This window comes from Euprymna scolopes, chromosome 36 (assembly GCF_053919585.1).
Source record: "Euprymna scolopes isolate OS-2025 chromosome 36, ASM5391958v1, whole genome shotgun sequence".
In the NCBI taxonomy this organism is placed as follows: Eukaryota; Metazoa; Mollusca; class Cephalopoda; order Sepiida; family Sepiolidae; genus Euprymna; species Euprymna scolopes.
Genome location: NC_136517.1, coordinates 15,213,021 through 15,237,382, shown reverse-complemented (window position 1 = coordinate 15,237,382; position 24,362 = coordinate 15,213,021). Strand labels below are relative to the sequence as shown.

At 37.3% G+C, this 24,362-nt stretch overlaps 1 pseudogene; it reads right to left on the bottom strand.

Moving 5' to 3' along the window:
* Positions 1-221: 221 nt before the first annotated feature.
* Positions 222-355, bottom strand: LOC145260829 (U2 spliceosomal RNA; annotated as a pseudogene).
* Positions 356-24,362: the final 24,007 nt, after the last annotated feature.

Here is a 24,362-nt window from a genome sequence, read left to right as displayed (position 1 = left end):
TTTAATTTAATTGATCACTTGTTTACACACACACACACACACACACACACACACACACACACACACACACACACTAGCAGGCGTTCGGCGTTGACCGGTCGTAAGATATGCTTGAATATGATATTTTAATTCATGCAGATTACGTATTTATTATTATACCTATTTACTATGCCTCCCCACGGGACAGAGTTAGACACCAGGGTCGTTTTTTTAACGTGGAGAAAAGGTACAAAAATAAAAATTGTCTCAGTCGTGAAGGATTTCTCCTCCACCGAAAGAGAACAAGAAATTGAAATGCAGCATCTGAAGAACAGATACTACACTTTGATCTTGGCCAAAAGGCAGAGACAATTATCCAGTGGTGTAGATCGTGGCTAATATTATTGGGGGTGTTGCTTCCTAAAACTATTTTTATTTATTTTTTTGTACTTGTGCATATTTTGAACCGAACGTATCTAAGCCTCTGCTCGGCTTTGTCCGGAACCCGACGTTTAATCGTTCGGGTTTGCTTGTAATCTGACGTAAGACGCCAATCAAAATGCGCGGCAACAAGCAGACGACTTTCGGATAAATATTGGAAGAAAAAAATTGTGAAAGGAAAATGTTACATGGAAAGAATTGAGACTAAAAACATTATGGATTTATTAATGTTAGACAAACAAATGCGGATGTCTGATGAAGTTGTATTTTGTCAAAATAAGAAATTAATCGGATCAAAAAAAGAATTGATGCATTATATGTGGTGTTAAATGCATCATTGTAAAAAGCGATTTCGTAAATGACGGATATTGTCCATTTTTTTTTTTTTTTTTTTTTTTTGACAAAATAAAATAGTTTTTAACAATTGAACCTTTTCCTACAATTTTCTTTGAAAAGGAAAAAATTTAAAAAAAACAAAAACTTGTGGTGTGAATTAAAAACAATATTACGTACTTAAATAATTGTCATGTCGAAAATAGTAATATATCCAAAAATTACGAAAATTCATCGAGTAGAAAAACTGCGTTCGTGTTTTTATTTTAAAAAAAAAAAAAAAAAACGCTATCGCTATTGTCTGAAACAGTACACCAGCCATGAAAGTGGCCAAAAGGGATGTCCCCTGCATTCGCAATCTTCAAGGTGTTCACATCTAGGGAAAATGCAATTTCTCTCAATTTTCCGTAAAAATTACTTTCAACAATAAATGAAACGAAGATAATACAAAAATAAAAAATCGTTTTCTCAGGAAACATTAAAGGAATAATAAAACAAAATTACGTTAGGTTATAGTTTTTTTTTGGGGGGGGGGTTGTTTTCTACGATTTCCATTGCCGTTGTTATGATTTGAAGATCGGCGACGTTCGGTATAATCCGGCGGTTTACATCATGTTCTGTGCAAAGCCGAATGGATGTTTTAGAGACATTCGGTTCAAAATCTGCACAGGTACAGTTTTGTTTGTTTGTTTGTTTGTTTGTTTGTGTGTGTGTGTGTGTGTGTGTGTGTGTGTGTGTGTGTGTGTGTGTGTGTGTGTGTGTGTGTGTGTGTGTGTGTGTGTGTGATCAGATGTTTTAATGATTTTATGAAAACCGTAAATTGTTAGGTGAAAGTACAGACACCAATTTTTTCAAGAAAACTTGCAATTTATTTTTTATTTTATTTATTTATTTATTTATTTTATTATTTTTTTCTGTCAACAAATGTTTTGTGTCCACATAAATTCAATTATGTACCTAGAAGTTCTCGGTTAGTTCCGAATTCTTTCTTGTTTCTTTGTTTTGCTCCCTACCACAACCTTTCGACACGTTGTTGTCTTCGTCGCGAGGTCCACAAAATACAGTATGATTCGGTTCACAGTCGGGTGGTGGAATCCTTTTCCCCCAACTTTGTTATAGGCCTGCCTGCTAACATTCGGATACTACCGACAGAATGTATTTGTTTATTATTGGAATATGGTTTCGGCATTTCGTTTGGTACGATTTGAAACAACGCATTTGAACGAATGATTATTGGGTCGTTTCACGAGAACGTGAAGAAAAAATGTGCTGAAATCTGAATATGTAGATGGTTTCTTCCAACTAAGAAAAAATGCAGAGATGAGGATGCTAACAGGAGAAGATGAAGACAATACAGTCCTGATGGAGGTACAGTAAAAATAAATAAATAAATCGCGACGAATTTCCGGAACAAATTAACGTTGTTAAAGAAATTTACCAAGGGAAAAAGTTTCGATAAACATGGGAGATATAGTTATAAACATGAAAAAAATATGATGAAGTTTTTGGAATGGCGAAATGAATACGGTACAAGCATGAAGACATTGCATTTGCGCTTGAAATGTGCAAAAGACAGTTAATTGTTGATCTCTTGTGTCGAAAAAGTTTCAAAACAGAGATGAAGCGTTTGTTTTGAATGACATGGTCAATGGGGAACTAACCCTCTTTTCTATAAAGGAAAAGTTATCTCCCTTGCTTTAACTTTGATTTAACAGTTATCACATTTTCATATGATAACCGTATAAGATGACATACTGAGAGCAGCCATTTTGGGGAGCAGCGGTAGTCATCAATGACACGCCACATGAAGACTACGAGGTGCTTTCAATAAGTTTCCAGGCTTTTTTTCGTATGGACACTTATTAGTAGTATACACATGAAACTCCAGTTGCTTTCGAAATAATCTCCTCAATGCAAATGTACCACTCCAACAACTTATGGAAAACCCCATTAAAGTGCTCTTGTATGTGAGCGTGTTAATGACCCTCGTCACAGCCTATTTCATCTCCTTAATTGTTTCCTAACGACAGCTTGAACTTAGGGAATAACCAAAAGTCACAGCGAACAAGGTCTGGGCTCATCTTGGTCAAATAGTCTGTGACAAGGGCGGAGTTGTGGATTGGTGCATTCATGCATTTTCAGTTCCTCATGTGCACAGTTCCCACACTGACATCAAACTGTGCACTTTATGTCTCTATAGACACACGATGGTTCTTATCCATGAAATTCTTTATTTGGCCAATCAACTTCAGTGTTCTGACTTCCTTACTCCTACAACTTCCATCATCCATCAAAGACTCACTTCCTTCCTTGAATCCCTTATGCCATTCAAAAATTGATGCTCGATTCATGCAAGATGATCCGAAAGCAGTCTGAAGCATTTCTTACGTTTCTGTGGCATTTTTTCAAAGTTTAAAACAGAATTTTATTGCATATCGTTCTTCTAAAGTGTCCTTGCATCCAGATTGCATTTTTGAAATTAATCAGCTATGACAATCAGGCTTTAGTAGGGTGTATTCCAATTCCTGTTGTAGCTGTTCATTTGAACCTGAAATCAATTTCCAACAAAAACCTACCAGCCAGCAATGGTTCTCCCCAGAATGTGCTGCTGCCATCGCGCACAGAAATCACTTTTTCCATAGCTACCAACGTAATAGATGCACTGAGACTAAAGCTGCTTTCAGGAACGCCAGCAACCACTGTAAAAGAGTAATAAAAAATGCAAGAGAGCTATATGCTCAGTCTGTTAAATCCAAAGTAGCTGATCAGCGGCTTGGTTCCCACCAGTTTTGGCAAATAACAAATAGGATCCTGAACAGAAACGTGCATTCTATCCCAACCATTATCAATGGACCAGAGGTCATCTCCTCACCTTCAGACAAGACCAAACTATTTGCTAAGAACTTTGCAGCTAATTCTACCCTATGCGACGAAGGCCATCAACTCCCCATATTTCCTCCTATAACACAGAATACTCTAGGTAACATACAAATATCCGTGCATGAGGTCGCCAAGCTAATCAAGAATCTAGATTCCAGTAAAGCAACTGGCCCTGATGGCATCTCAATTATAGTGTTAAAAAAGCTTCAACCAGAACTTGCTCCCATACTTACGAAACTGTTTAAATGTTGCCTTAAGGAGAAGTGCTTTCCAACACCCTGGAAAACCTCATTAGTATGCCCTGTATTTAAGAACTCAGGTGATAAGTCATCTCTCCCTCTCAGTACAGACCAATAAGTCTCCTGTGTGTCATGAGTAAGTTGCTGGAATCCATATTAAATAGAGAAATAGTCAACCACCTCAGCAGAAATAACCTTCTTAGTGACACGCAATATGGTTTCCGTTCTGCAAGATCTACCGCAGATGTGCTAACGGTTATATCTCATAGGATTAGTGAATCTCTTGACAAAGGCTTCCTTTCTAGGGCAATTGCTCTTGACATATCAAAGGCCTTCGACAAGGTATGGCATAAAGGCCTACTTCACAAGATCTCCAGCTACGGTATAACTGGAAATATTCTCTCTATCATTAAATCATTTCTCTCTGATAGGCTCATAAAAGTAGTGGTTGATGGACAAAAATCAGAGGCCTGCAGTATTAATGCTGGAGTCCCTCAAGGGTGAATCCTGGGCCCAACTCTCTTCCTGATCTACATCAATGATCTCCCTAAACACATACTTAAATCATTCGTTGTAATCTATGCTGATGACACGACCATCTACGGCAACACATCAAAGGCTGTAATGACAAAGCTCTCTCTGATTCTCTCCTCTGATCTCGAACAAGTGGTTCAGTGGGGGAAGACGTGGCTGGTTACCTTTAATGCATCTAAAACCAAACTCCTATCTTTACATCATTAACGCTCTGACCCCCATCTGGCATCAATTGAAATGGATGACTCTCATATAGGAGAAGCCCCGTGTTTTGACAAACTTCTGGGGTTGTCCTTTACTCCTGATCTGAAATGGAACACGTACATCATCTGTTGCCAAGGTCGATGGAAAGATGGTGGGATCCTTCTACCGCCCCAGAAGATATCTCACTACTGATGCAATTCTCTATCTATATAAAAGCCAAGTACGTCTAAGGATGGAATACTGCTGCCATATCTGGGCAGGAGCTGCTAAAAACAGCCTATCCTGCCTTGACAGAGTACAAAATAGACTTCGTGGCTTAGTGGGGGATGCTCTTTTCTCTTCCCTGCAACCTCTTTCCCACAGAAGAGACGTTGCAAGCCTATCTTTGTTTTATCGTTATTTCCATGGCAGGTGTTCGTTTGAACTCCAATCTCTGGTACCCCCTCGCCAATCTTTTACAAAAAACACCCGTCTAGCTGAATCCACTGTCAAAAACTTTCCCCACTCTTTATCTATGCCTAAATCAAAACGTAGATTCCATGAGCAAAGCTTCTTTCTTAGAACTGCACGCCTGTGGAACTCTGTTCCGTCTGCCTGCTTCCCTCCTGACTACAATTTAGATGTCTTCAAGTCCAACGTAAACAAATTCCTGATGAACCGCCCCCTTAAGTAGACACTCTAAAATATCCACACTAACGTACTGTACTTACAATAACCCTTATCCATGAGTGGCTTCCGGGCCTTGATAAATGGTGACCACCTTGTAAAAAATAAAAATCATTAAAATCGGTCAATCATCTCATAGAACTGGTCAAGCTCATTTTTGGAAAGCATCAGATGATAACTGTTTGTACTTGTTCCGATTTACAATGCCTCCCCACGGGACAGAGTTAGACACCAGGGTCGTTTTCTAATGTGGAGAAAAGGAACAAAAATTTAAATTGTCTCAGTCGTGAAGGATTTCTCCTACACTGTTTGTACTTGTTACCGAAATTCCAAAAACGAATTTAAAAAAAAAAAAAACTCTTTTTTTACCTCAAACAAGACATGTTGTCACTTGAATGTAAGGGGCTAATATTTGGGATCGTATCTAACAGGGGACTGTGAGGAGCTGAGCAGCGAGATGTCTGTTTGCACAAAACATTTAAACTTCTGCAGGGTAGCACAGTCAGGGAAGCAGGAAACAGGAAGTGAATTTCAAAGTATAAAAGTTCGGGTCCAAGGGCAGAAACTATTGCATAGAAGGCTTTCCGGCATCTAGGAACCTCAAAAATGAGATTTTGCTGCTTGTCAGGTTAATCAGAATATATAATCTGAGGGGGGCACAAATGCTGTGAGTTCATCAGAAGACATTTCATTAAAATACTTGTAAAACGGGCACAGGGATGGGACATTGTTGCAATAGGATAGAGGTTGGAGCTAGACAAATAGTGCGGGATCTATTTTTTTGTTCTTTGGTCCTCGCATTCTATGAGAGATGTTTCTGGCAAAGAGGAAAGAATTGCTGTTGTTTGGGTCAGAATCTATTCCATCTAACACTGACAGGTTCTTATATACATTGGTATGCAAAATATATCTCCAAATTCTAATGAAAGAGGGATTTTATCTTTGAACGTTAGAAACCAGAAAAACTTTATTTAGTAAAATACTTAATATCTACAATTTCTATATGTTTGTATCTACTGTAAATTTGTACATGTTTCTATTTATACATAATTATAAATTTGTACATGTTTCTATTTATACATAATTATAAATTTGTACATGTTTCTATTTATACATAATTATAAATTTGTACATGTTTCTATTTATACATAATTATAAATTTGTACATGTTTCTATTTATACATAATTATAAATTTGTACATGTTTCTATTTATACATAATTATAAATTTGTACATGTTTCTATTTATACATAATTATAAATTTGTACATGTTTCTATTTATACATAATTATAAATACTGAATTCGCCATAGCTTATATTTACTCCTAGTCATACCTGTACTGAATTCTATTTCAAATCATATATCGCTACTACTCGTGCTGGTCAAAAAATAGAACATTATGTTTTTTGGCGCTAAATTCTTATTGAGGACGATCTGTGAGATGTAATTGGTACTAAAATATCTCTATCATGCTAAACTAACTGAAATAGTTGTTTTATGACAGAATGTTTTGTTTTTTTTCATATTAATTGCAATGTCAGTTTTTGAATATTTCGTGTTTCAAAATAATAGAACAAGGCACGTAAGTAAACAAAATAGTTTTTTTATTAACATAAATACAAATAAAATTAATCAATATTTAGTAGCAGCACCTTTTGATAACAGCATCAATTCGCCGAGGTATGGAATCAACAAGCTTCTCGCAATCCTGTGTAGACACTGAATCCCATGTGTTCTGGATTGTAATCTTCATGGCTGCAAGGGTGGTAAGTTTTTCTTTGTGGAGCTCCCTCTTCATCTGGTCCTACAAGGCTTTAATAACGTTAAAATCCTGCGAGTTCGCCGGCCATTCAAGAACATGGATCGATCGTTCTCGGAGCCAGGAATACGTGAACTTGACAGAGTGTGCCGGTGCCAAGTCATGTTGAAAAGTGATGTTTGTAGCCTCCTTGTAAACTGATTATCCAATATTAGCAGGAAATTAGCTTCCAGGATATCTTGGTACACTTTTCTGTTTACAGTTTCTTTGATGAAGCATAAATTACCAACACCTTTAGCACTCATACAGCCCCAAACCATGCAAGACTGCGGGAACTTCACAGACTTCTTAACGCATTCTTGGTTATACTGTTCCGTGGTCCTTCGCCAAACACGTGGCCCTTGGTCGCTGAAGGAGATACAAAATCGAGATTCATCTGAAAAGATCACACGCCGCCATTCATCTGCAGTTCAGGTTTGATGAGCAGTTGCCCATCGCAGCTTCTTCAACATCTGCTTCTTGTTAAGAAGCGGTTTGGTGGCAGCTATACAATTTCGGTATCCCTGTTGCCAGAGGATTCGGTAGGTAGTGCTTCTCAAAACGTTAGCACCAGAAGCCTGTTTCCACACTTCAGTGATGTGACTTGTTGATTGGAATCGACTTTTCTTTGCCACCTTGTCCAGTGTCCGGTCTTGTCTTTCAGTGGTTCTTTTCTGTCATCTGCATTCTTGCAATTGCTGTTGGAAACAGCCTCAGCATCTTTCTGGAGCACTTTGATCTCAACCGATTTTTAACATCCGATCTTGATTGCGATTTCCATGTTCATCTTTCCTTCTGCCCGCCAATCAATCGGAAATACGTATATAAATAGATAAAAATAAAATAAAACGACCTGAAAGTGAAGAAAATGGGATAAGAAAATTGTTCAGAAAAAAGTGTTCAAAATAAGTTAAAAATAATATAATATCTAGTAATATAAAAATAATATAATATCTAGTAATATAAAAATAATATAATATCTAGTAATATAAAAATAATATAATATCTAGTAATATAAGAATAATATAATATCTAGTAATATAAAAATAATATAATATCTAGTAATATAAAAATAATATAATATCTAGTAATATAAAAATAATATAATATCTAGTAATATAAGAATAATATAATATCTAGTAATATAAAAATAATATAATATCTAGTAATATAAAAATAATATAATATCTAGTAATATAAAAATAATATAATATCTAGTAATATAAAAATAATATAATATCTAGTAATATAAAAATAATATAATATCTAGTAATATAAAAATAATATAATATCTAGTAATATAAAAATAATATAATATCTAGTAATATAAAAATAATATAATATCTAGTAATATAAAAATAAAAATAAAAAGATATAAGTTCCAGTGAAGTCTTTAGTTTAGAATTCAGGAAAGCAAAGAATAAATAATATGGCAACTATTTACAAATCCAACATAGTAAAAATTTTTTTTTTTTACTACTACTACTTTAGAGCGACTCATGCTATACAGTATTATTAAATCGCTTTCAAAATCTTTTTAAACAATATTTGCAACATTTTTTTAGTTTAAGATTACTCAACGACAACATGTTCTATTAAATTTTCTAAGATCTCAGATCAACCTGTTACAAATTTAGTTGCTTCCACTGCATGAATTTTTACATATCCCCTCTTCCAGTAACAATGAAATGGAAAGCATAGTAATGTAATTTTCAATTATCTTTGAGGAGTGTAACTTTTCAGTAGATATATAACCTTTAGTAACTAACCCAATAAATATTAACTACCCATGCGGGGTCGCAGAAATAGCTGGTTTAGGACCCAGGTGCAGGGCTAACCCTTTTGGTGCTGATGGACCCATAGATCATCTCAGGTCATCCATCTAGGAGAAGGAAAACTCTGAAGCTAAACCTATGTTAATGATCCTATACATCTTGGCACCAAATAAAGGGGAGGGAGGCTTCTTCAGTTCTGGTCTACGACCTTCTTAGAGCTGGTGATTTGAACAAATTACTGGTTTGCAAACCTAAACTGGTGAAAGAGTAAATAGGCTCTGTCTATCGCCCGGCTTTCATACTTCTTCTTTGCCTATTAGCCAGGTGCAGAGGTACGATCACAGGAACTCAACAGAAACACCCAATGGCTGACCTTGTTTCCTGACTAAGACAATGAACACCATTTCCTATTTCTGCTACATTCCCATCCTCTAAATCTGGGCACTTTATGGTGTTTGAGTGGCATATATGCTAATGCAACTGGATTGGGTTGATTTTTGTCTGACTGGTTGAGGGTACCGGTTTGAGAGTTGTCTGCTGTTTTTGACTGATAGTACAGGAGCTCTAACTCTTTGGTAGCACTTAGAGCAGCTGCTCCATCATCAGTTGCATAATATCGGGATGGCTGTAGTGCCATGTCGCGCATGGAAAAGAACTCTGCACCCATCTCCAGTGGGCTTTCTCGAGGCCACAATCCTGTAGATGAAGAGTCGGTTGATGATCTACTTGTGTTGCATGTTTGGTATTCTGCACAATCACTTTCTCCAGAACCTCTCACCCTTAAACTGAAATTTTTAAATAAAATAAAATGACAGTTCAATCAAAAATTATGATCAAACCAGGCGTAAATTCAAACAAAGCCAATCTGCCTTTTCCCTTGAGACTTGCATTCATAAATGTCTGCGGGCTTAGAACTAATTTAGATGATGCTGAATCATTTCTCCTAGCAAACACCCCGGATATCTTGGTGCTAAGTGAAACTAACCTATACTCCTCTATCCCCTGTAACCACTTTAACATGTTTGGTTATCTCCCACTTTGCTGTAATGAACCCAGACAAACATATACACGGACATATCTATGAAAAATTTTAATAGTGAACTGTTCTTCCTCTTAAAATTCAAATTTTTTTTTTTTTCAAGAAAGTAATTTGTGGTGAGTTTGAAGACCAAATCAGTTCAAACAATAATAAAAAAAAAAAATCTCAAAAAATCATTAGTTTTTAACATTTTTGAAAATTCACCCCACACCCTCAGCTTCAATTTATGAGAAATATCAAAAAAATGTGTATATTTACATGGGGAATTCTTTTAGCGCAACAGATTGGCAGTCATTGAAAGAAATCTTGTAAAAAAAAAAATCAATTGGAAAATAAATATGTAAGAGGTTTTTTGTTACCTTTTGATATCTTAAATATTTTGTGAAATTTTTAATGTTTTGTGATGCGTTCGAATCTCACAACTGCCAGTAATTGTCTCTTCCTGCACTGATGATTGCATAAGCATTAAACACAAGTGTCTGAAGGCATAAAAACATTATTAATATTTATTTTTAAAAAAAAGTTATAAAGCTCCCTTTAAGGAGATTAAAGTTGAGCCCTATCTAATGAATTCAGAAAAAAGTGGTCACTCAGCATACATGCATCATTCCAAGCTTCAAACTTCCTGTATGTATAATGCTCTCATGGCTGTTGATTATGATTACATAGTTTCATGAGTATCTAAGTTCACTTCTATTTAAAGGTTAGTTTCCAGTGACCGAGAGGAAAACACTAGCCCACAAAGCCATGGTTAGTTTTGTTGATTGAGTTTGAATCTCCTAACTGGCAGTAATTATCACTTCCTGCACTGATGAGTGTAAGCATGAAACACTAGTGTCTGTAGGTATAACAATTGCTAATGTTTATTGAAAAAATATTATATATATATATATAATATTTTATATATATACGAGGGTAAATCAAAAAGTTTTAAGACAAGTGATATAAATTCAATCTAAATGAAAATAGAGCAACAAAACAAGGTTTAATTGCACTACTGATTACTTAACAACAAATTTGATAAGTTACAGCATTCTAAATCTTTTATTCTTTTTTTTCAGATAATATTTTATAATGTTAACTTTTTGACAGTCCAAAATGAGCCAATTTGAAGTTCGTGCAAACATTAAATTTCTAACAAAACTGGAATGGAAACCGACGGAAATCATTAAAGCTCTACAAAATGTTTATGGAGACTCGTCACCTTCTAGAGCTGTTGTTTATCGTTGGATCAGACGATTCAAGGATGGTAGGAATGATCTTCAAGATGACCAAAAGAGAAGGTAGGCCTTCAACATCAAAAAATGCTCAAAACATCGAGCTTGTCAGGAATCTTGTTGAAGAAGATCAGAGAATAACAGTGAATGAGATTGCTAAGGAGCTTGACATTTCATTTGGGTCAACCTTTTCAATTCTGAAAGAAGATCTTGGTCTGAGTAAGCTTTCTGCTCGTTGGGTGCCTAAAGCGTTGCAGCAGAATCAGTTGAATCTGAGATCAGATCTTTCATTGGCCCTTCTGACTAGAATTGAAGCAAATGAGGCAAACTTTTTTGAACGGGTCATAACCGGTGATGAAACATGGATTTACCTGTACGATCCTGAAAGCAAAGTTCAGTCTAAACAATGGTTACCAAGAGGATCAGCAGGCCCTATCAAGTTCAAAGCAGAAAGATCAGCTCAAAAAATAATGGCAACTGTTTTTTGGGATAAAGATGGAATCGTTTTATTAGATTTTCTTGAAGGACAAAAAACTATCACCGCAAGCTATTACGAAGGAGTTTTGAGAAAGCTGAAGACTTCATTGGCTAAGAAACGATGAGGAAAGCTCCATCGTCAAATTCTGTTCCATCATGACAACGCTCCAGCACACACGGCCAAGACTGTAAGAACAATTTTACGCGAGTTTCGCTGGGAAATCCTTTCACACCTTCCCTATAGTCCTGATTTAGCGCCTAGTGATTTCTTCCTATTTCCAAAACTGAAGGAACATTTGAAAGGAATAAGATTTCAATCCATAAATGAAGCAAAGAAAGAGGTTGTGACCTGGTTCACTAGACAAGTTCCAGAATTTTATGAAGAAGGAATTTATCGATCGAAACATCGCTTACAGAAGTGTATTGAGTTAGGCGGATCGTATGTAGAAAAATAAAGTTTTCATCTTCCATAAATAAAGTTTTTCTTCAATTTGTCTCAGAACTTTTTGATTTACCCTCGTATATATATATAAAATATTATATATATATATATATATATATATATATAAAATATATATGGCGATTAAGCTACACTGAATATTCGGCGTTTCATCCACTCCAGGACTCCTCAGGCTTATGCACGAATTCTGTGGTTGTTTATCGCCCCCATATGGTCCTCCTCCACTGAGGATCTAGTTAGCCATTCAGCCCTCCAGCATCCACCGCGCCCCCTCCCATCAGCCAAGGGGCACGCACTTCATCGAACAAACTAAAATTTAAAACTAGGTTAGTGTTTTGTTTTTGTTTTTTGTTTTTTATATTGTTAGTTTATATATAAATATATATATGTGTACATACATATATGCACATATATACATATATATATATGCATACATATATGTGTGATCGTTTATGTATATTCATGTTTATTTAATTTATTTATTTGTTTATTTTCTATTGTTTATATATATTTTATAAATTACTAACTAGCTCTACCTACGTATTGAGCACTTTTGAAGTAAATACTTAAAGTTTACGCATAAATCTATACTTTCGTATATTAATTTTATGTGAGTAAATGAAGTAGTTATATATATATATATATATATATATATATACACACACAAGTCTATGTGAAGGTAATAATATAACATGATTTTCATGCACCCGGAAAGCACCAGATTGTTTTGCTGGTGATCATGAGAGTTAGGCGCTATAAGGAGATGTTGACACTTGGCCAAAGAATGCAGATGTTTTAGGAGAATAATGAAACAATATGTATTTTTTAAAGATGGCAGAAAAATAGGCCTCTCATTGATAACTGAGATGACAGCTCCTCAGCAAAATATCAACAAGTTATTTGTCGATTAAACATCTGTTATATTGAATGGGGATTTTAGTTTTGTTGATTTAGTTTTGATAACACGCAGTAAAAGATTGTCATGGTTGTTTGGCTGAATGGCAGACCTCCTGCATAATTGATAATAAAATTTCTTTTGAATGATCGAAAAGAGAGGGAAAGAGAAAAAGAAGTTTAAGAGAAAGAAAGAAAAGAAAAAGGGAGAAATGGTAATCTTCAAACCACAGAAAAGGAAATGGTAATCTGGCCTAGAGAGAATGGGAAAAAAAACAAATTGATAAACCCATTTGTTTTTAGCAGATGAACGACTTGCTTGCTAACTTTTAAAGAGTATGCACCAATTTGGGGGCTTTATCCCAAAAGCTGTATATGTCCCACAAGAACTAAGTTGAAAAGCTCTTCCACCTCTGGCTGAGAAACCATCTGAAGGAAATACAAGTTGAAAATATCCTGCATCTTGAAACCATTAAGAATCCAAATAGTTTTATTTTCTTTTGTACATGTACCTGAAATATCTTATTAATAATTATTCTCATTTATAAGAAAATGATCTCAGTAATCATTGATTATTGAATTATTTTGATTTTAAAACTGTTATTTACAGTGCCAACACCAAAACCAGCCCAGACCGCATGAAGAGAAGAGATATACCAACCATTTACCAGAGCACCTATGAGGAGAACTTAATCACAGCATCTGACGACAAACAACCAACCAACCAGTTAAAGGTATTGCCACACAAATTTAGAGTCATGTGCGCTTTGAGCATCAGAGCGGTAGTTCCACACAAATAAGTGTCCGGTTGCATTTTGAATGGTCCATCACAAGATGAAAATAAGAGTGTAGCACTATGGACTGAAATGGCCTGGTTACACTAAATTATCCTGTGAGTCAGGATTGCGTCGAACAACCCACCTCCCGTCTGGTTACAATAAGTTGATGCACATTTTGAAACTCCTATAATACCAGATCAACAGAATTAGTTTCCTCCAGATTTCTCCAGCTGACTGTACTTGAAAGAACCCAAGAACGTCACTCAGCAACCCCTCCCCCATCTCTTTTCGGAGGTAAGTTACAAGGGAAAGGACTCAATGACTCATATGCCAGCTTTCTTCATCTTTTACATATATTCCTACACACTAACAAGAGTCAGGCGAATGGAGAGGAACTACTACCCACTTACACATACTTATAAGAATAAAGTAAACCAATGTACACACATACACAACACTACACTGCCAAATCCTCTCTTCTCCCTCTCTCTCTCTTTCTCTCTCACACACACACACACACACACACATACATACATACATACATCCACAATGCCACACTGCCAAATATTCTCTCTCACTCGCTCGCACACACACACACACATACATCCACAATGCCACACTGCCAAATATTTTCTCTCACTCGCTCGCACACACACATACATCCACAATGCCACACTGCCAAATATTCTCTCTCACTCGCACACATACACACACATACATCCACAATGCCACACTGCCAAATATTCTCTCTCACACACACACTCTATCGCCCCCACAACAGCGGAGTTACTATCTTTCAAAGCATATCTGAGAAAATTGACCAAGTCCTTTCTACTTATCCTTCAGCTAACATTCACGTATGTGGAGACTTCAATGTTCACAACGTCGAATGGTTGACCCACTCAAACAAGACCGATGATGAGGGGAGGTTCTGTCATGATTTCTCCATTGCCTATGACCTCACTCAGATTGTTCAGGAACCTACCCGTGTGCCCGATAATGACGGCCAGTATGCGAGCCTACTAGACCTTTTTCTCACAACTTGCCCTGAACTATGTTCAGTTTCTGTTCTGTCGCCTCTTGGATCTTCCGACCACTCTGTTGTATCAATTAAGATAAAAATGAAATGTAATAAGTCCCCAGACGTACCTCTTCATCGTACAGTATATCTATACACTAAGGCTGACTGGGATAGCTTCCGTACATTTATATCTGATCTACCTCTGCATTCCATGTTTAAAAAGGATGTGTCCTCTATAGTATTAGACCTAACTGAATGGTTAATTGTAGGTATTGACCATTTCATACCCTCTAAAAAGTTTCAGCAAAAACCTAACAGCCAGCCATGGTTCTCTCCAGAATGTGCTGCTGCCATTGCGCACAGAAATCACTTTTTCCACTGCTTCAAACGTAATAGATGTATGGAAACTAAAGCCGTTTTCAGGACTGCCAGCAACCATTGTAAGAAAGTAATAAGGAACGCAAGAGTGTTGTATGCTCAATCTGTTAAGTCCAAAGTAGCTGAGCAGCGGCTTGGTTCCCACCAGTTTTGGCAAATAGCAAACAGAATCCTGAACAGAAGCGTGTGCTCCATCCCAACTATTATCAATGGACCTGAGGTAATCTCGTCAGCATCAGACAAAGCCAAACTCTTTGTCAAGAACTTTGCAGCTAATTCTACCCTTTGCGACCAAGACCGCCAACTCCCAATATTTCCTCCTCGCTATGTGATATACGTATATCTGTACGTGATGTTGCGAAGCTAATCAAAAACCTTGATTCGAGTAAAGCAACTGGCCCTGATGGTATTCCAATTATAGTACTCAAAAAACTTCAACCTAAATTAGCGCCCATACTTACAAAACTGTTTAAACGTTGTCTTAAGGAGAATAGTTTCCCATCTCCCTGGAAAATCTCATCAGTATGCCCTGTATTTAAGAATTCAGGTGATCGCTCATCCCCCTCTCAGTACAGGCCAATAAGTCTCCTGTGCGTCATGAGTAAGTTGCTAGAATCTGTGTTAAATACAGAAGTAATCAAACATCTCAACAAAAATAACCTTCTTAGTGACACTCAATATGGTTTCCGTTCTGCTAGATCTACAGCAGATGTCCTTACAGTTATATCGCATAGGATTAGCAAATCTCTCGACGGTGGCAATCTTTCTAGGGCAATTGCTCTTGACATATCTAAAGCCTTTGATAGGGTATGGCATAAAGGTTTACTTCATAAGATCGCTAGCTATGGTATAGCTGGAAAAGTCTTCTCAATTATTAAATCATTTCTTTCTGATAGGTTCATAAGAGTAGTAGTTGAGGGGCAAAAATCAGAAGCTCACAGTATTAATGCCGGTGTCCCTCAGGGATCCATCCTGGGCCCAACTCTTTTCCTGATCTACATTAATGATCTTCCAAATCATATCCTTACATCATTTGTAGACATTTATGCTGACGACACTACCATTTATGGTAGCACATCTAAGACAGTAAACGACCAAGTTCTCTCCAATTCTCTCTCCTCTGATCTTGAGCACGTAGTACAATGAGGAAAGAAGTGGCTGGTTACTTTTAATGCATCTAAAACCAAGCTTCTCTCTTTACATCATCGACATTCTAATCCACATTTGTCATCAATTGAAATGAATGGCTCTCGTCTTCAGGAGGCCTCAAGTTTTGACAAGCTTCTGGGCTTGACCATTACTCCTGATCTTAAATGGAACACGTATATCAAATCTGTTGCCAAGGCCGCTGGAAAAATGGTGGGATCTTTCTATCGATCCAGTAGATATCTCACTGCTGATGCTATTCTCTACCTATATAAGAGCCAGGTACGTCCAAGGATGGAATACTGTTGCCACATCTGGGCAGGAGCTGCTAGAAAGGACTTGTCCTGCCTTGATAGAGTTCAAAATAGACTTCGTAGCCTCGTAGGAGATGTCCTTTTCTCCTCCTTGCAACCTCTATCTCACAGAAGAGATGTTGCGAGTTTGTCTCTGATGTATCGTTATTTTCATGGAAAGTGTTCAACTGAGCTTCAATCTATGGTCCCCCCCTCGCCAAACTTTTACAAGAAACACTCGTCTAGCTGTAAACACTATCAATAATTTCCCCCACTCTTTATCTGTGCCTAAACCTAAACGTAGATTCCATGAACAAAGCTTCTTTCTTAGAACTGCACGCCTGTGGAATTGTCTTCCGTTTTCCTGCTTTCCGGCTGACTACAATATGGTTGTGTTCAAGTCTAAAGTAAATAAGTTCTTGATGAGCCGTTCCATATGAGTTATTAAATTTACCAAATTTTCATTACTAATGATTACTATATTGACCAACTTCTACTGTACACTCTTTAACCCTTATCCTTGAGTGGCCTCTTGGCCTTGATAATGTGGTGATGCCTTTGTAAAAAAAAAAAAAAAAAAAAAAAAACACTCACACACACACATACATCCACAATGCCACACTGCCAAATATTCTCTCTCACACACACACACACACACACACACACATACACACACACAATGCCACACTGCCAAATATTCTCTCTCACACACACACACACACATACATCCACAATGCCACACTGCCAAATATTCTCACACACACACACACACACACACATACATCCACAATGCCACACTGCCAAATATTCTCTCACACACACACACACACACACACACATACATCCACAATGCCACACTGCCAAATATTCTCTCACACACACACACACACACACACACACATACATCCACAATGCCACACTGCCAAATATTCTCTCACACACACACACATACATCCACAATGCCACACTGCCAAATATTCTCTCACACACACACACACACACACACATACATACACACATACATCCACAATGCCACACTGCCAAATATACTCTCACACACACACACACACACACATACATCCACAATGCCACACTGCCAAATATTCTCTCACACACACACACACACACATACATACACACATACATCCACAATGCCACACTGCCAAATATTCTCTCTCACACACACACACATACATCCACAATGCCACACTGCCAAATATTCTCTCACACTCACACACACCACACACACACACATACATCCACAATGCCACACTGCCAAATATTCTCTCACACACACACACACACACATACATCCACAATGCCACACTGCCAAATATTCTCTCACACACACACACACACACATACATACACACATACATCCACAATGCCACACTGCCAAATATTCTCTCACACACACACACACACACACACACACACACACACACACATACATCCACAATGCCACACTGCCAAATATTCTCTCACACACACACACACACACATACATCCACAATGCCACACTGCCAAATATTCTCTCACACACACACACACACACACACACACACACATATACATCCACAATGCCACACTGCCAAATATTCTCTCTCTCACACACACACACACACACACACACACATACATCCGCAATGCCACACTGCCAAATATTCTCTCACACACACACGCACACATAAACATATGAAATTAAAAGGTTCGAGGGTGGGAGATATATTTCTGATAACAAATAAAGAGGAAATATTTAAATAAATGATTAACAAAAAAATTTTTTTTTGTTTTAATTTCGCAAATTTAACATGTCATTAAATCTTTGTTTTTAGTTTTAGATTTTTTGTTTTTTTGATTTTAAGCTTTTCTTTGCCCAAATAAGGCGTATTGCCACTGACACATAAGCAGCTACTGTGATAGGAGCTAGATTTATAGGAAAACAATCTGAATGGGGAGTTGAGCTGAAAGATATTTGTTTGCATTTAAATTTCTGCATATTGCTATAATCGGGGGAACAGGAAACAGGGAGAGAATTCAAAAGGCAAGCGGCCCAAGAAAAGCAAAGAAAGAGTAAAAATCTTCCCACATCTAGTGACCTCTACAGTGAAGGGGTGCGATTTTGCTGCTAGTCGGGTGTGTTGAGGTATTTTAATTTAGGAGTGCAATAAGTTTATTGGAAAACATTCCATGGAAGAATTCGTACAGGGATACTAAAATTACAGAATAAAGACAAGAAAAGAAGTTTCATTCTAACATTTAAAAGCAACTTTATTGGTCATCTTCATTAGTAAGGATATAGGAGAGAAACGAGTTGTATAGAGAAAGGGTCAATCGTTGGAAGTGTTCTTGTATGGAAATGTAGATTGAATATTAGACAGGCTTGTTGAAAGTGAGAAGAGTTTAGTGTACACCTGTTGAAGTTGGTAGTTGGGGACAAAAGAGTGGGGAGTCCTGAGGTAAAAAGAGAGTACATGCGTGTACTGCATGTGGAAGTCCGTGTTTGAAGATAGCCATGTTGGCTCGGGTGTACTCACGCTAAACCAGGGCCAAAATGATCCAAGCAAAGAAGTCATGCTCCAACAGAGGAGTGCGCTGTCAACCAGAACCAGGAAGAAAGAAGGGAGAGTGTGTTGCCAGTTAAACGTTTTATACACTCGGTCACGTGACTGAGAGCTGGCTTCTAATTGGATAAACCAGGAAGAAAATGGATTCAAAATCTCCAGCTGTGAGAATTCGCTCCTGCTTGTGTTTGTTGCAATTTTCATCTGCTACACAATGCGGCTATATGATAGAGGTTGGAGCTTTATTAGATTAGAAATTCTCAGTCGAGCACCTACAATGATGATAATATTGCAGAGTCAGCATTATAGTTGAGCATCCATAAAAATGAAATACATCACAAACTTCTAAAGTTTTGGACGCCCCTATAATCTATAATATAAATCTCACCTGTCTTTTTAAATGTATGCATGTATGTATGTATGTATGTATGTATGTATGTATGTTTATGTCAGGTCATGTCATGTCATGTGCTACTGGTACCATGTAACCCAGTACTACCTGCCTCATGGTTGGGTCACCGGCGACTAAACTGGTTCCCCCACCAGACTTGTTTGGTGAGGAGGGCGGCTAGTCTCCCTGAAGGATTAAAAACAAGACCTTCCAAAGGGCGAATGAACTCTTTTTCTGGGTCAACAGCCAACTAGCACTGTGTATATTTGTGTGTGTGTATATGTGTATTGGGGTGGAGAGGGCTCCTGTAAGCCGTGGTGAAGGCAACCTTTCTAGGAGAAGCAAATCTCTGATTTAAAAAACCATAAAGCGGAAGACCAGTACCCGCATTAAGCTGGTCTGCAGTTTAATTTGTTGCTGGCTATCTTACTCTTGCTTGTTGCTGGATCTCAACATTTTGAACCGAGAGACAGACTTAGCTGTCGTACAAAGCTAAGACTCTGTAACATCATATTTGTATAGATACTCCCTCAGGCATTTGGGCTCATGGATTTTAAATGTCTGAGGGAGTGGCACTCGTCTGACAAGACGTTGCAATCATCATGTATGTATGTATGTCTGTCTAAAACTTTCGACAGAGGCGACGGATTTTCACGAGATCAGTATCATTTTGAAGCTCGAGATCTCGGACGACAAATATCGAAAAATTGGCGAAAAACATTAATTTCTTCATCCTCAACTGGGTAATTTTCTATAAAGAGGGGTAATTTTCTGCAAGTCATCATATCAGTTGGATTGACTTTGCCTAATTTTAATGTTCCAAACTTTCAGTCGCGTCATGGAGTAGGGGTAAGACGTCAGATTTTTTTCACTTTCTTTTCTGCCTTCATGTCACGGGTTCAAGCCTGCCTGCCTACTACCACTTTTTTTTTATTGCTCAACACACGCCTCCAAACACCCGGGCAACGCCACGCACCCAGGCTAGTCATATATAATTTTATGTTAGGTTGACTAGAAAGTTACTTGCAGAATTTTTAATTTAGATTTCAAATAATGTATTTTCAAATGATGTATTTCAAATAAGTTTACTTTATATATCATTTTAAAGAGAGTTTTTCACTCTATCTAATTGTTTTAATTACAATCGTTTGAAAACAATTATGTCTTCTTTTCAGAAATTTGAATACAAAAAAAAATCAAATTTGCACAATTTTCTTATTTCAAATGAAGCTAGGCCGAAAAGCTGTTGAAATAGCTCGCAATAGCAACAAAGTGTTTGGCTCAGGAACCACTATGTAACACACAGTACAATGGTGGTATAAGAAATTTCATGGCGATGAGAATCTTGAAAATGAGGAATGTAGTGATTGGCCATCGGATGTTGACAACAATCAATTAAGAGCCTTAGTCAATACACAACTGTTCGAGAACTTGCTTCTGAAGTAGGCGTAAAATATACAATGATTTCCAACCATTTGAGAGAGATTGGAAAGAAAAAAAAAACTTGATAAATGGGTGCCTCACGAATTGAATGACAATCAAAAGAAACACCGTTACGAAACGTCATCTTCCCTTCTTTTACGCAAGAAGAACGATTCGGATCTCAACTGGGTGAGTGACTTGTAATCAAAAGTGGGTTTTTTATGACAACTAACAATGCTCAGCTCAGTGGTGTGGTGAGACGCTGATGAAGCTCTACGACACTTCCCAAAACCAGAGTTGCACCAAAAGAAGGTCATGCTGACTGTTTGGTGGTCTGCAACCGGTCTCATTCATTACAGTTTTTTTTTCCAATGCAGGCGAAACCATTACAGCAGGGAAGTAATGTCAACAAATTGATGAAATACATTAGAAACTTCGACAACAACACCCAGCATTAGTCAACAGAAAAGGCCCAATTCTCTTCCATGACAATGTCCAACCGCATATTGCTAAACCGATCCTGCACAAGTTGAACGAATTGGGCTACGAAACTCTGCCTCATTCGCCATACTCTCCAGACCTCTCACCTTTCAAGCATCTCAAAAACTTTCTGCATGAGAAATGCTTAAAAAATCTAAGCGATATCAAAAACGCCTTCAGTGACTTCATCGTCACCAGAACACAAGATTTTTAACTTAGTGGCATGAATGCACTTGTTTTACGTTGGTAAAAGTGTGTTAATTCTGGTGGTGCTTATTTCGAACCATATGTTTGAGCCGAGATATGTTCATCTAAATTTAAAAGTTAAAAACCGCAAAAACTTTCTTGTCAACCTGGTATTTTCTGAAAATATCAATAGGAGGGTTGTTCCAAAGCAAAGCCAATTATTTTGCAAAAGAGCGCAGACAAACGTATGGCAACTATATGCAAGTACCAAGCTGTGTGAGAAATGACGCCTTGGTAAGGAAAGAGAAAAAAATTATCAATAGGAGAGAGAGGACATTAGAGAAAACGATAACATCAGAGAAGACGATCACATTAGAAACATGGGTGACATCATAACAGTAGAAGCCACGCATTGCGGGAGAACGAGGAATAAAGGTCTTCTCTTAAAACCTGAAACAAATGCAATGAAATTTATCGAAACACCTCTTTCCTAATCTTTGTCTCATTTCTGTCAAGGCAGGATAAGCTGCTTCTAGTAGCTCCTGCCCAGATGTGGCAACAGTACTCCATCCTTGGACGTACCTGGCTCTTATACAGGTAGAAAATTGCATCAGCAGTGAGATATCTACTGGAACGATCCACCATTTTTTTCATTTCAGCTGTTGCAGCATGCGTTTACATACATGTAAATATGTGTGTGTGTCTTAGTGCGACTGTTTTGTTAGTGAGAAGGTGCATTTACTAAATTGTGTGTATATTGCTGCTGCTATGTTTAGTAGTTTGTGAAACTCTCATTTTGTGTGTGCTGAGAGACTCTTTGTCCAAAGGTGCTAGGTTACATCAAAGGTTACATCATGCACAAGTCTGTTGTCTCTGGAAAAAAGAGAAAAAAAGAAAAGAAAAATCTTTTTTTGGGGGGGGGTTATTATAGTATGTGCAAGATTTCAGGACTGAATATTTTTTGCGTTTTGATTGGTTAAAAGAAACTGTTGATTTGAGCTTTGTTTTTCAATTAAGAGTCGATACACTTCACCTTGTCTGTCCTCGATCAGTGAAGAAAAAATCCTTCATGATTGAGCTAATTTTTATTTTTGTTCCTATCCAGAGTGCCCCTTTTGGGGGAAGCTGGATTTTCACCACATTAAAAACCGACTTTGTGTCTAACTCTTCCCTCGTGGGGAGGCAAGTAAATAAGAACATTTACTTCGAACAATAAAGCAATTGTGATTCCAATAAAGCAACTGGCCCTGACGGCATTCCAATCAGTTTACAAAGCTATTTAAAGATTGCTTTAAAAAGAAATGCTTCCCAACACCTTGAAAAACTTCATTAATTTGATTCTGGAGATCAGTCATCTGCCAGTCAGTCTCCTGTGCATCATGAAACATCCTTGATTATTAAATATTTTCTCTCTGATAGGTTTATAAGAGTAATTGTCGATAGGCAAAATTCAGAAGGTCATAGTATCAATGCTGGCGTCCCTCAGGGTTCTGTCCTGGGCCCAACTCTTTTCCTGATCTTCATTAATGATCTCCAAAATCATATTCTTGAAGCATTCGTAGACATTTTTAGGGAGTTGAGTTAGTGCTTTTCGGGCACTCCCTAATAAAATAAATAACTCGACACAAGCTACTGAATAAACAAACAAACAACTTCGTAAAACTTAACAAGGAAAAGGTTTATTGAAGCAAGTCAGGCTAAGATGCCAAAAAGATATAACTCGGATAAAACTTGTGTGCCTTTGCCCAGTAGTTATTCCCAAGTGGGAATCGTTGATACCGGTGTAGGCAGAGAGGTAGAGTGAGGAAACATGTCCGCTCTCTTTGGCCTCTGGCTGGAAAAGGAGTAGTTTTTCTAGTCCGGAATAGAAGCAGTTAGAGTTCCTTAGGGGGTAAGGAAGGTCCCTGCGCTATGCCTCTGATTGGTCAGTATGTGCCATATTGCACAGTCAGGGGAGGCACTGATGCACAAGAAAAAGAGTTCTATTTGTTTCTGCTACATAACCCCCTGCTTAGGCTGAAAGCTGACAGAGAAAAAGGTAGCAGAACAAATAGCAAAAAATTAAATAAAATTATCAATTTATTTAAGTTATTTTTTTGTTTTTACGAAAAAAAAAATGTTCTTTTTTGTAGAAAGGAGAGAAAGAAAAGTTTCTTTTTTAACAGAAATATACAGTTTTACATAGTTTCTGTGGCCAATGAACCCGTCGGCCACTACGTGTAGTGGTCACATAACTGTTCTCACATGGAGCATCTAGAAGTGTACGCCATTTTGAGTTTCAGAACAGTTTCAGATGGTTCGCTGTTACACACAAGTCCTGGGAGGTGACTTGTTTGTAGTAGACAGTTCCACAGAACAAAATATTCTTACCGTGTCGAAACTCGGGAAAGAACATGTGAAATTGCTCCAGAAAAGGTTTAATATTTATGAAGCAATTCCGGTTTCTGATTGGTTTGTAGCAGAACATGAATTATTTGATTCGTCAGTTCTTAGCAGCATCGTTTATAAATAGAATCGTCCGACTGTGTGGGATCATACCCCCATTATAAACCCAAAATATTGCAACATCCTCATATATATTTTTATATTGACTTAGACATAACAAAAATTAGAAATCATTTGGATCTTAGAATTTTAGCATTTAAAAAGACGCCATTTTTAATTGTGTTCAAATGTCAAAAAGGAAAATTACAAAGATTTTTTTCTTTTTTTTTTTTCCTAAGCAAAAAGTATTAGTAGGTTAAAGTGTTAATACAAATAAAATG